Source organism: Zosterops lateralis (assembly GCF_965231275.1).
Source record: "Zosterops lateralis genome assembly, chromosome: 1".
In the NCBI taxonomy this organism is placed as follows: Eukaryota; Metazoa; Chordata; class Aves; order Passeriformes; family Zosteropidae; genus Zosterops; species Zosterops lateralis.
In genome coordinates this window covers 96,655,857-96,669,067 of record NC_139762.1, presented here as the reverse complement: position 1 = coordinate 96,669,067, position 13,211 = coordinate 96,655,857, and the positions used below count along the sequence as shown (strand labels likewise).

The following is a 13,211-nucleotide window of genomic DNA, read 5'->3' as shown; positions in this document are numbered from 1 at the left end:
CGTAAGATGCCCTGAGAAGAGTAAGGATGCTGACAGAAGAATGGGAATCAAACTATCATATTCACACTAGAGATTCAATTTAATATACTGCTATTTCATATGAAATTAGTTGCCTCAATGCTAATAACAGAGTGTTATTTTAAGGGTCTTTTTAATGAGAGTCGTGTAGAACTTCACTTACTTCCTCACTTTTTTGTTCCTTTTATCCTGACTTCTCAGTGATGCTTTCACTGATTTCATACCTTCTTTACCAGAACTCTATCATTTTATCTCTATTTTTCTCTATAATTACTCCAGAAGTTGCCTTGAAGGCCATGTGGTCCACTTTATGCCTTGCTCATGATGTTTAAAATCACCAGAGGTCACTTTTCCATTTTACTTTTCACTGGTAAAATGGGGATGATGCCAGCTAAAAAGATTTAACATGCCTTTTGTCTGTAACAAAATTAGGACCTATACTTACAGTATGAGCCTTCTATAAAAAATCTTGAGTGTCTGGCTCATTTAAACCCTCTGCAGATCCTAAAGTAGAGGTGTAGATTTTCATGTCTAAACTTAAGCACATAAAATTCAGTGAGTAAAGGTACTATAATAGGACAAACTCAATCCCTTTTAAAGAACAGCTGCATATGCTAATCAGTTATATAAAATGCTGGATTTTTCTAAATTGTCAAATGAAATTCTTTCATTTATGACTTCCAAAGAGTCTGGTCCACTATTCGCATTTGGGAATGGGCATCTTCTACCAGTCTATAGTGCTTTTGTAACTACAAATTGTTTTCCATAACTCTTTGTACTGACAAAAAAATGCAATTAAGATTTATTCTCCTGGGGAGAAAAATCTTCTTAGGGGATTATGCCAGTTATGTCATGGTTAGACAAAGTATTTCAGGTCTCTTTAATGGTTTATTCTAGTCATTATTAGGACAATACAATTTCAGGTGTGCTAAATACTAGGTATTTGTACATTTTCACATTATAAATGTGTTTTTCCCTTTAAAAAATACAGTCTAGGTTCTTTACAAAGCTTAAGTCTGAACTTATACTTTTCTATAATATGTAGAAATCCAGCTATGCATACAGTCATAAAAGTGTGGAGTTATAGCATTATGACTCTAATTATTTCATTTCAGTGATCTAATTCTTTCATGGTGTAATATTTTATATATAAGTCCAAAGCAGGATTCCAGTTTTAAACTCTTGGAGTTTAGTAATTGCTCATCATTTGCAATTTGTACTTGTTCTGGACAATAGATATGTTACTCAACAAAACAAACATTTCCATGTAGTTTGCTTCATTGTTTGAGGGCAACTGAGGAATAGTGGCAGAATTATGTTTGCAGGAAGCAAAGAGATTTACAAAAAGACAGTAACTGATAGTAACAAAATATTTAATAACAGTGTTGATAAAAGGTTTCAAATGCAAGTCTATGATAAGCTACAAAGTTCACAGTTGAAATATTATGCATATGTTATGGATTTTTCTCTTTAGTGTTTGGGAGCTAGAGTGAATAAGCGACATGACACTGAATGTGCATGGAAAGGGAAAATACTGTTTGCCTAAGGACAGAGAATGCTACTATTAATTTTGTTATAAAAAGTTACCCAAAAAAAGAAAAAAAAATCTGATGTTGTACTTGGAAACAGTCTGTCCTTCAGTTTCTGATGAATTCTATACAGACAGATTATAAAATTACTTTTGTAGTGAAGTTTATGTTGTTCCATATCTCTTTTAAGGTAGCATAAAAATAGCAAGTCTCTGGTGAAGGAAAAAAAAAGATACACAAAAATAAGATTTCTAGGATATAATAAGATCAAAAGTAAATTATTTTAACAGAAATATCTATTGTTGGTTTGATTAACTGCAACACATCAGAGAAAGTAAAAAGTAAAGCTAGGTATAAAAGCATCTGTCTAATACCTAGGCACAAACTTCAGACAAATCCATCATTTTAAACAGTACAGAAATATAATTACATTATTTACAATCTTTGTATTAATGAAAGGAGCTTCAGTCAGATTTTTTTTGTTCTGCTTTTAACTAGGGATCTATCTTATACTGTGTCTTTAAAAACTTTGCAATAAATTACAGAGTTAAAAAAATAAATAAATAAAACAAAATTAACAACCTAGCAAACATTTCCAGCAAGCCTAACACCTAACCTTGATAACAATTGGTTTCTGTGATAATATAGCAGTATTCTACCTCAAATTAATGTTTCCACATAAAATACTGTGGTCAGAAAACCAAGACACTTGATTTGAATGTAAGTAACAATTAAACATAGTTCTAAAATTCTCATTGTTCTGAATTACTATGAAAATAAAATAATCTGTTTTAGTGTATGCTTAACTTTCATGTTTATCAGGTGGATGTCCATAAAAGTAGAAACCTGAATGAATTGATTTTGAGAGGAAAATATGTCAGAATTGGAGAATATAAACAATGCAGACAAACATTTGAATAATTCTGCAGGATTTGATTCAGTAAGTTCACTTGCATGTGCCAGGAAAACATGTTATTCAACAAATACTCTTTTTACTTAGACTGATTTTTAGATAACTGCCTGAAATTCATAAAATAAGGAAGAACGTTTATGAAATATTAAGATATCATTGTGACAGTTGAAATGCAGTGCTGCAGGGCTCACTGCATAAAAATTATATCATTCTGCTGGCTTTGAAATGTTTTATGATATTTCTTGAGGGCCTTGCAACATTAATTTTAAATCAAAAAATTATTCAAAAAGTAAGTGGAATAGCATGTTTTTGCAAATGGTAAAATGAACTGTTAGAAAAGGGATGGAGCCATAAAAACCAAAATCCATTTCAATTCCCTGATGTAGTCAATAATGCTTATCAATATGCTACTATCAGAGTGCAAGATTCTTCATTTTAAACCTTTCTTTTCCTTTACAGAAGATATTATGAATGCCATTGCAGCTCAGTATTAATAAGTATTTTCCATTCTTAATGATCAATGAAAAGTACTTATACAGAAGTCTTTCAAGATCAAATACTGTCATGTTTCCCAATTCCTTTCCTCTCTGCCATTTCTTTTCTTCAGAAGTATCTCTCCTGAACAAGTAGCTGGGGAAAAGACGTGGCATGGTAACAATGGGTGCCTGAGAGTGCCTTTAAGACGCACAAAATTGATGTGCTTGTTATGAATCAGGGGATGACTGTAAGAAAAACTAAGGTTTTTTTCTGGAGCACGGCTTGCCCTTTCATTATGATTCATAGGTATAAGGGTAATGTCTTCTTTCAGGTGATGGAGAACTTGAATGATACTTCCTGTATGGCAGGCTTGTCTTAATGTGACCGTCATGTTCTTGAGAAAGATAGCACCAGCATTGCTTCTCTTTTAGCACCACCCTGTCAGGGATGAATCGTAGCATTCCTTATCCTTCTTTGCACTGGTAAGTACAGTGATCATTCATTTCTGATCTTCACTTAACTCAGGACTGTAAAGCTGGGCAGAGAAAAAGCAAGCTGTCATCATTAGGAAAACAGCAGGTTCACAAGTAAAACCAATTCTTTTTGATTTGGAAGCGAGGTAGGATTGTTGTCCCATAGGTGAGGTTAAAGAGATTACTTGCCCCTTGGGTGAAGATTGCACACTCAATTTCATACTCAAAAAGATTGATCCTAACTCCCCAGAAATCAATGATTTTTAAATTTTTTCCTGCCTTAATGGACATTTTCTTGTGTCATAACTTTACATCTTGAAGAATTTGATTGATTTTTTAAGCACTTTCAGTAAGTCTATAATCCTTCCTTCCACATTTACCATAATACATCAGGCAGATTTGAGACAGGGGATATATCTTGCTTTCAGTCATAAAATGACTTCTTTGCTGTATAGAAGCCTTATTCTGATATCGGTGTGGAGTAGATCCTACAACTGCTTACTTCCTGAGTAGCTGGTAGCTGGGCAACCACTTATGTGGGATTCTGCATAATATCAGGGTGTGGTCCTAAATCCCGCTCTGCTGGTGTTGTTGGTTGAGGCAGTGGCTGTCACTTATTTCCCTGAGCCATGCAGCACATGGCATTGGGGGCACATGGAAGCAGTTCACACAAAAGGGATGCAGGACTCAGGGTTTGGATGCTGTGTCATCGTACACAGCGTTTTTTTGCTGCTGACATTTTGTGTGAGATTTGGATATGTAATTGTCAGGGACACTTAAGTGAGAAATTAGAGTCTCTACTTCTCAAGAATATTTTCATAAAATTAGTGCCTGCTTTATTACTTGTTACTTATGCCAAAGATATATTTTTAAGTGTTTATTCAGCATGTTAGCTTAAATGATGGAAAAGCCTTTCCTCCTCACAGCCTTGTTCAGTCTTGTTTTTTTATTCAAACATTCCATGAATTGTTATGCCAATGTTTTAATATATTTGTGGAACATTTTATGCTAGGTATTAAGTGATTAATCCTCCAAGATTATGAAGTCCTCAAATCTGTGTATAATTCAACAAATCCAGATTAAAAAGCTTTTAAGCATTGAAAATCATGGATCTCTTGGGGACTTGAACAATTATTTCATTTTTTGGCCAAGAAAACCAAGCCATTAAAAATCATGTGCTGTAAGTTCTCTGAAGCCAGAGGGCTGAGTGACACTATTGCCTGTTTTTAATTTGCTTGATCATTTATTTCTTTCCAGCTGGTTCCTTAGAAGCTGATTTTGTAGAGTTCTTCCCACACCAAACATACTCATTCATAAAAGAAGTATAGAGTCAGTTTGCACGAATACCTAAACTTTGTGAACAACAGAATAATTTAGCTTTCATTTGATTACAACCCTTCCCTTCTCATATTTTTTAAAGAACTTCTGTTAAAATTAAAAATGTAGTTGACAGCTTTAGCCAATTATTTGGAGCTTAGCAGCTGAAAAATGAGTTGTAAAAATTATGTTTGGCCTAATCCAGAGATAACCATTTTCTGTTTTGAGATAAGAATTCTGAATTACAGTAATTCTGCTTAGGAGGGCCTCTAAAAGATGGAAAGTTTCTAAAATTCAACTGATACTAATTTATCTAATTGGATGTATGAGTTTTGTGCAAGTTAGATTCTTGTTCCCCAAATACTGACTGGTCCAATTTTTTCTTTAATCATCCACATGTACAGTTCTATCTGAGTTTGCAAACTGATTATTTCTCTCAATTAATCCTTGCCTGTTGAAGAGGAGGCTTTGGGGTTTGGTGTTTCATTTTGTCTTGGTTTTTTTTTTCTTTTTGAAAGGAGTATCTTCAAAATGGCTTACAGTAAGGATTGTGTTTAATACCAGTAGGCCTGGACCATGATTTGGTAATGACTTGGAATGACAAGCTGCTGTCTTTTACAGGCCACTTAAAAGCTTTCCAAAGGAAGGAAAAGGACAGTTTGATCATTAAACAGTGTTTTTTCTTAGGTGGTATATCATATGTATATATGATCATTGAAAACAGTTGGAATTATACTCACGTAGTGCTTTTATTCTTTTAAGGCAGACACATTTTTGTTGCCTGTTCGTTGCCGTAAGAGTTTCTTGCAAAATGTGAAATTGTAAGTTCTGTTTATTGTCCCTGGAGACATAGAATGAAATATAGTTGCCCAGGTTTAGGCTGAACAGATCTGAATATTCAGTCCTCTGTTCTTCTCACTGAGCTACTTGGATTTAGTTGAGGTGGGTAAATCACCTGTCAGCACCTCGAGTAAATTTGGATACCTGCAATCAAGAACTAGAGATGGATACCTCAAAAGTATGACGTCCCAGGTCCCTTAGAGATGTGGGTCACAGTTCTGAGATGCTCCTCTGCAGGTATTGCATAGGAAATCCCAGGCAGAAATCAAGGATCCAGAAGGTAATGCCAGGTGATCATCACATTCTAGATGAAATATTGTTAATAAGACTGTGAGACAGACAGTAAACATAGTAAGAAAAGAAAAAGTATTATTCAAAGCTTCTGCTTTTTAGAACTTTGTGCTTCCCTAACTCACATAGAAATGTGATACCTGGCTGAGTGTTTCCTTACTTGTCTTCTGCAGGTTTCTTGTTACAGTAATAATTAAAGGTTGTTCATTGCCCACATTATCAGGAATTCTAATAGTTGTACCAAAGAGAAAATTTGCCAAGAACAATACCCTTTGAATCACTTAAAGATAATAAGTTTTTTTTTTTTTTCCCCTATTCTCTTCTTGAGACTTTTTTTTTTTACACAGTAGGCATTTAGAGGAATAAAGGATTTTTGGAATTAAAGGACTAAAAGACTTTTTAGAATAAATTCAATAGTGGGCTAAGATAGTATTTCTTGTGTAACTTTGTACTTACTTAAGTATATAATACAGTATATGTCCTTCTTCTGCAGGATTTCAAACTAAAAATAAATTTTATCAGAATAATAACGATACTACAAAGTTTATAATTTTTCCACTCAGGTATAATGCCTGACCCTAAGCGCATCACTGTTTACTTATTCATCACCAAAATATTTCAGTAGCAGAAAGCAACAGAAATAGCAGAAATAGTAATTACTGTCTTAGAAGACAGAAAACATATCAGAAACTTTTTTCAAACCATTGTGGATGATTTCTTGGACTGCATATACTGACTATGTTTTCCATATTATCACTTCATTTATTCTTTCATTTTGTCCCAGTTGATTTGTTCTTACATTTCTCCAAGACTCCAGAAGATTTATTGCCTGGAATTGAAATGTGCTTTTAAAAAAGTTAAAATTCTCCTGAGATTTTAGGTTTATATGAGCTTTATTTTTTGTGTGGTAATTGTATAAAGAATTTAGAGGCTGACTCAGTCCAGCGTTGCTGCTTTGCTTACACAACATGTTCCCTGCTGGCACACTCATGAGGATGACAGTACAGGCATGTGAGCAGGTTTAAGTCAGTAGGTTAAGTACTAACAGAGAGATGCTTTCCTTACAAGTATTAACTGGTTCCAGGAAGGAGTAGTAGTAATTTATATCATAGAAACAAGGCAGCAAATAAAAATAGTCATTTTTCTTACACAATTAAATTGAATTCAATTAAATTGAATTCATAATTAAGGTCATTGTTGATGGCTGAGTGAAAGGCCATTCTAATTCACAATGTGGTCAGGACAAGAAGAAACTTAATTCAGAAGATTTAGTGTCTCTTCTTCCTTTAGTATTTCTCTTGTAAAGGAGCTATGAAAGCTTCTTAGCCTGTATTAGATAGCAACCAAACTATGGGTACAATCAAGACGGTGTCAGTTTTCTGGTGTCTGTAGTGTCTTCTGCTTTATCTCATTTTAGTTACTACTCTCCATGATTTCTGTGCTCTCAAGAAAACAGCATAATATGAAAAGGTTAACAATTTAAGCTAAACATGTTAAAAGTCATTCCTGGAAGTTTATTCATCATTCTTTACCTCTTCCAAAGTGTGATCTGAATCCATGGGCAGCCTAGAGAACTCAGTCTGTCTGAGTCCAGCAGAACATGCAGCTGTCTTGAATTCAGAGATATTCTAAATCCCTGGGTTTGAAAAGGACCCTTTTATGAGACTACCTACCATGTCACACTTTTTTCCTGAGTTTGACTTCTGCCTTCTTAAAGGACATGGTTGTACTTTTTTGCAAATTCTAGCACCATCTCTACTTATTCTATAAGTCCATCGAATTTCTGAATGAAGGGAGAAAAAACCTCAATGATTGGCTCAGTCATTCTTGGCCACATATGTCAGATTTAGTACTGAGGATAAGTTCAGTGCTGTGGGGTTTTGAGGTGCAGCATGCTTCAGCAAACTGCAGCTTCTCTTGCTGTGTGTCTGGATAGTCTTGTGAATTTTCTTTGCCTGAGGCCATTCCCATCCCCAGGTACTTTCATCTATAGTCTTTCTTTGGTGGCTTAGCTGGTTTTGCATTGCTATGTATGGTTTGTCTTGGTTCATGGATTACTAGAAATCTATAGGAATTTTAAACAAGAATGCTGATTTGACTTTCTGTTAATGTGGCTAATCTCTTAATAGCAAGTCTACTGACTTCAAACACACAAATACAGAAATAGTCACTAAAATTTGACCATATAAAGTTTTCTAGATTGTTAATTTTATTTCTTTAAGGAAAGTGGGATGCCTTTGTTAAGTACTTTAAATACATCTAGCCTTTTCTTTTAAGGGCCTGCATTCTCACGAGGGAACCACTCAGTGCTGTGATTGGATTAATGCAAATTGGATGGGAAGATTGGGCTGGGGTAGGAGCAATTGAATTTGGAAAGTTTATGAGAGCTGCTAGTTCAGGGTGAATAATAAAATAAAGGCAGCAGTTTTGCAATTTTGAAAAGCTCTGTGCTATGTAATAGACTATAATTTAATTCTGAGAGACTTTTTTATTAGATTTTTTCCAAAGTAAAATCACAATTCCTATTGTTCCTTATCATATGTCTCATTACTGCTGCAAGTATTATCCTCTTTATATGATTAAAGTGATTCATACTTAGCTCTCTTTGTTGTTCTGTACACAATTGCAGGTAAATAATGGAAGCAATTTGATGCTTCTGAATAGACCAATGGGTACTTTGGGTTTTTTTCTAAACAGGGATATATATTTTAGCAAAGGAGTGATGATAAGCCTTACATTGAGATCATCAATGGCTGCATACCTCTGATAAAATATCTCAGCATTGGTCAGAGTAATAAGCCTGTGCCAAGCAGTGATTCTGAGGTTCACAATAAACATGTATGAAGTTTGTTGTCATTTACACTCATTATCCTTTGTAGATACTTCTGGAAAATATGTGTTTTTCAGAAAAAACATTGTTATCATTTGTGTGTTCGGACATAAAACTGTCATAAAAATGTATCTAACAAACAAAATAATCACTCTTTGAGGAAAGTTGCTCTGTGAGAGAAGCCACACTTTTCATTCTCTGCTGAGTACTTCCAAAACCAGACAAAGCCAAAGAGAATTGGAACAGTGAGGCTTCAGTCCACTACCTTGTGGAATTGAAGGAGCTCCATTGGTTGGGCAAAAAAAAAGCTCTCAGTTCCAGTTCCTGAAGAAGCAATAGTTTAAGAAATCTAAAACCAGGGCAGTGAAAAAAAAAGTGTTATTGGTGAAAGTGTATGATGAATTGAGATGTCATTCTTACTCTTGCTCAGAGTTGTGTGTAGGTATAAATTCAGCAGGATGGCAGTGTCTGAAGTTATCTGAGTGTTGATTGCCTGGCTATTTTTTTACTTCAAAAATTTTAATTAATGCTTACCTGCGGTAAGAGATCCTGCATTTTGGCATCTGGATTTTACTTGTGGATCAGAGCACAAGTTTAAATTCTGCTCAAAAAGTATAGTTAAACTTTCACAAAATGGATCAAAGGATATTGGGTATTACTTTTTGCGTGCCTTAGGGCATCTTGAGAAGTTTGGTTTAGTTACTGCATACCCACATTAATTATTATGTGGTAGTGCAAGAACATTTTTTATTTATTAGCTTTTCTACCTCTTGAATTTTCAATTTTAAACTGATGATTAAAACTTTACTAGAGCTACTGACTCATATTTTTACATTTCCCTCCCTATTTGCCTTCCCCTTTTCCCCTTTGGATTCAAATAGCAATTAACATAGTAGATGTCATTCAAACTAAGAGGAAAAACAGTAAAAAGTTTTATACTGGGAAATGTTCTAAATTCAGTTATAAACAGTATAATTAGAATATTGACAAATAACTGAGAAACTGAGTTGTAAAATAAAGGACAAATCCTATATATATATACTTTTTTTGTGAAAATAATGATTTTAATTTTTGGGGTATGCAAATAATTTTAAGTGATTCATTGGTCTAAATATCTTGAGGAACTGAGTCTTAAATTTGTTCTGTAGAAGTCAGTGTCACCTCTTTCTTCATCATGAAATGGTCCAAATGACTGTATCTGCTGGACAGGTTTCTACTGTTAGATCTATTCTCTAGGCCCTGAAATAAGCCCACCAATTCAGCATCAATAATTTGTGCAAAGTGCAAAACTCTGTTAAAGAGCTAATGCTTGAATTGCTAATTATTTTATTACTGTTATTAGACATGTAGTCAACCAACAACATGTACAAATACGCAAGCATGTATATGTATCATACTTGTTCTGAAAAATTTACATGCTATTTGTATATTTAAAATCTGAACTACTTTCCAAGGTAAAGGTAGAGCAAGGTAATTTTTTTATGCTTTATGAAGCATAGGACTCAGATGCTTTTTCTCCATATCTGCAAACATATGCTTTAAAATTCAAAACACAAACTACAGTGAAATTTAAGTGGAAATAAAAGGAGATGGTAACAAAGGGAAGATGATAGTTGCAGTGAGAGAAGCAAAAGCTAAGAATCTATCTATATATATATATATAGGTTCAAAGTGCTCTTCTTTGGCATGCAAATAATAATGCATGAAAAATACATAACTCTCTAACTATTATTTTAATTTATTATATTATGTTAATTTGACTTCCCTTCTTGTGAAGAGCCTTCCAGGGACATTTTTCAGAGTATATATTCATAATGTTTAGATTTTAATATTGCTTAATATTAAAATAAATATTAATTATTTTTATTACCTGGGAAATAAATGTTAATAGCAATAATAGGCTCTAATAATGGAGATAGTACCTGTCAGAAACTTAGGGATCATCCTTTAACATTTGTGTAGTGTCAGTTAAAATGAATGTGAAAACCATGAATTGGTAAGAATGCAGTGGCATTTCTCCAAGTGGAAGTAATGTTTAAGAGCTTGTCCAAAAATGGTTACAGATGTTTTAAGTGGCATTTAATTATTTTAGCAGGTTTTATTGATGTTTCTGTTAGGTTTTATTAGCATTTCCACTTCTGGACTGTGGCTTTTATTCAAACCCAAGATGTCATGATTTCGTGATGTCTGTGTTTATGACACTGCCACATGTTGCTGTGGAAATTATTAAAAAGTAATAAATAGAAGACCTACTTCTGTATGAAGCTTTACTTTCTTTGCTTCTCCTTATTTATAAAATTATTTAACTATACAGCTACTGCAAATGTTCAGTATTATTCATACAAGTATGGAAGTTAGTGCCAAAAGTGCAAGTAATCACCAGACGTTTTAAGGAAATACTGGAATAATCAATAGGAATTTGATATCCCCTTTCTACATGAATCCTGATGTTAAAAACAGTTGGATTCATTTATTAATTCCAAATGTCTTTTGATTTGTAACAGTTATATTACTTTTCCTTGTAAGTGCTTTTCATCTGTTTCTGAGCTTTCTTTCTCCAAAACATTAATTAAATTAATGTTCTGATGTGTAGTAGGTTAATACAATTTTCGTTTTACAGATGAAGAAACTATATCTAAAAAGGTCACATCTCATGTCAGTGACAGATGGAGGTACACAGTACCCTTCTGCATTAGCCACTGAGAAAAAAATACATCTTTCTTCAATCTGTGCATTTGCAATTATTACCATAACCAAACATAAATGCACAGAAATTGAACTTTTCACTCTGAGACCATATATTTCCATCAGATGAAGGCAGGGAGGAGGAAATGAAAGCTTTAGGAGGTAACCAAAACAGAGGAATAGCATCATTCAGGTGGATCAGTCACTAGACATTGGACAAATTATGTACATATCATATGTGTTTATGTGAATGGATGTGTTTATGAATTTACATATACTTAATGTATTTTTAAGCTAATTTTCAAAGAGCTTTAGAAAATATTTCTGGAGATTTGCAGTCTGATTTTATCTTGAGTGGTATATCAAATAGGATCAATTTTCCAGAGATGTCTATTTCCCCAGAGTTTGAAAGGAAAATGCTGCTCAGTACTTCAAACCAGAAACTAATAGGGAAAAAAAATCTATAGTGGAAGGAGCAGCTGGAATTTTCTGCAGAATTGAAATTCTAGAGGTTTATTTATAGGAAAAAAAAGTTTCATTTCCAACTCGTAAGTAGGCTTTTGAAAGTCTCTCTCTTCTTGAAAACCCTACACATTCTTAAATCCAAGCTCCTGGAAGTTTTACCTAAAGAGTATCTTTGTCAGATTGAAGACCTGGTATCTAGGTTTCCCAGGATTTTTTGATTGTTCCTGAGGTTTTGAGATGTCCGAATGTATTTCTCAGTTGAATTTGAAAGCTTTGATACCTGTATCTCCTCACCAGGCTAGTTCTAGACTGAAAGGACTGACAAACCTGTTAGCTTTGGCTTCAGGATGGTTTTAGATGCAGGTTTTAGGAAGGATGTTTTTAGGTGACTTGGAACAGTTTTCCAAAAGAAAAATTATGATTTTTAATGAAAACTGAAATTTTCCATTGAAAGTCGTGACACTTGTAGAATACACATTTTCTACCCAAGTCATTGACAAAAGAGTGCATTCCAGATGAGAACCTCAGCCAGTTTCCAATAGGGTTATTAATGATTACTGAAGACACTAGAGATGTGAGCAAAGAAAAACTAGCTTTTGTAATTGAATATAGCAGGATATTTTAATATTGAGAGTAATTTGATTACCTAGAAATGCAGTTAGATACATATTTATCCAAATTTAATTTTTAGCAAGACCCTGAGATAACTACCATTGCTTATAATTTTTTCTCTCTATCCTGAATCAATGACACAGAGGGTAATGTCTGAATAACTTCATTCTCATGAACACACATACTGCTGTATTGAAACACTCTTTGGTGTATTGAAAAACTGCTTTGGTTGCACTTAACATTTAATTGTTCACCTGCATAGGTGATCTTCTGTCCCAGTCCTATTTTCATTTATGTTGCCAGGGAAGCAAGTTGTGGGGAGGAACTGTTGAACAACACATGCACAGCACATTACGAGTCTCTCCTCTCCTGTACCTGGTCTTAGACTCTTCACCTGTGCTGAAGATGGCCCCTAGAACCTCCATCTCCTCACTTGCAGCTCTTGGACCTATGAGACATTCATGGTCTCACTTGAGTTGCTGGCACTCAGGCCTCAACCTGTGCTTGCAGACTGGTCCAGCTGGAAGTTCACTGGCTCCTATATGTGCATGCTCAGAGCTGTGAGTGTACCCACACATAAGACAGGCTTTAGATAGACAGGAGAAGGGGTGGACCCTGGTGTAGCACAAGGTTCAGGCAGACAGGTATGCTGACCAACCTCTTTACATACAACTAACCTCTGTTCCTTTTTATTTTCCCACTTTGATCCTTCCCAGATCCATCTTGATTAATGCTTTTACATATCTTTGGTCCTTTCCCTA

The 13,211-nt window shown here is 34.4% G+C and overlaps 1 protein-coding gene across 1 annotated transcript in view; it reads left to right on the top strand.

The window, feature by feature from the left end:
• The window catches only part of DOK6 (docking protein 6), a gene marked incomplete at its 3' end in the record, with an annotated part of 238,553 nt that overhangs the window by 22,008 nt on the left and 203,334 nt on the right, over positions 1 to 13,211 (top strand). The window lies entirely within an intron of this gene.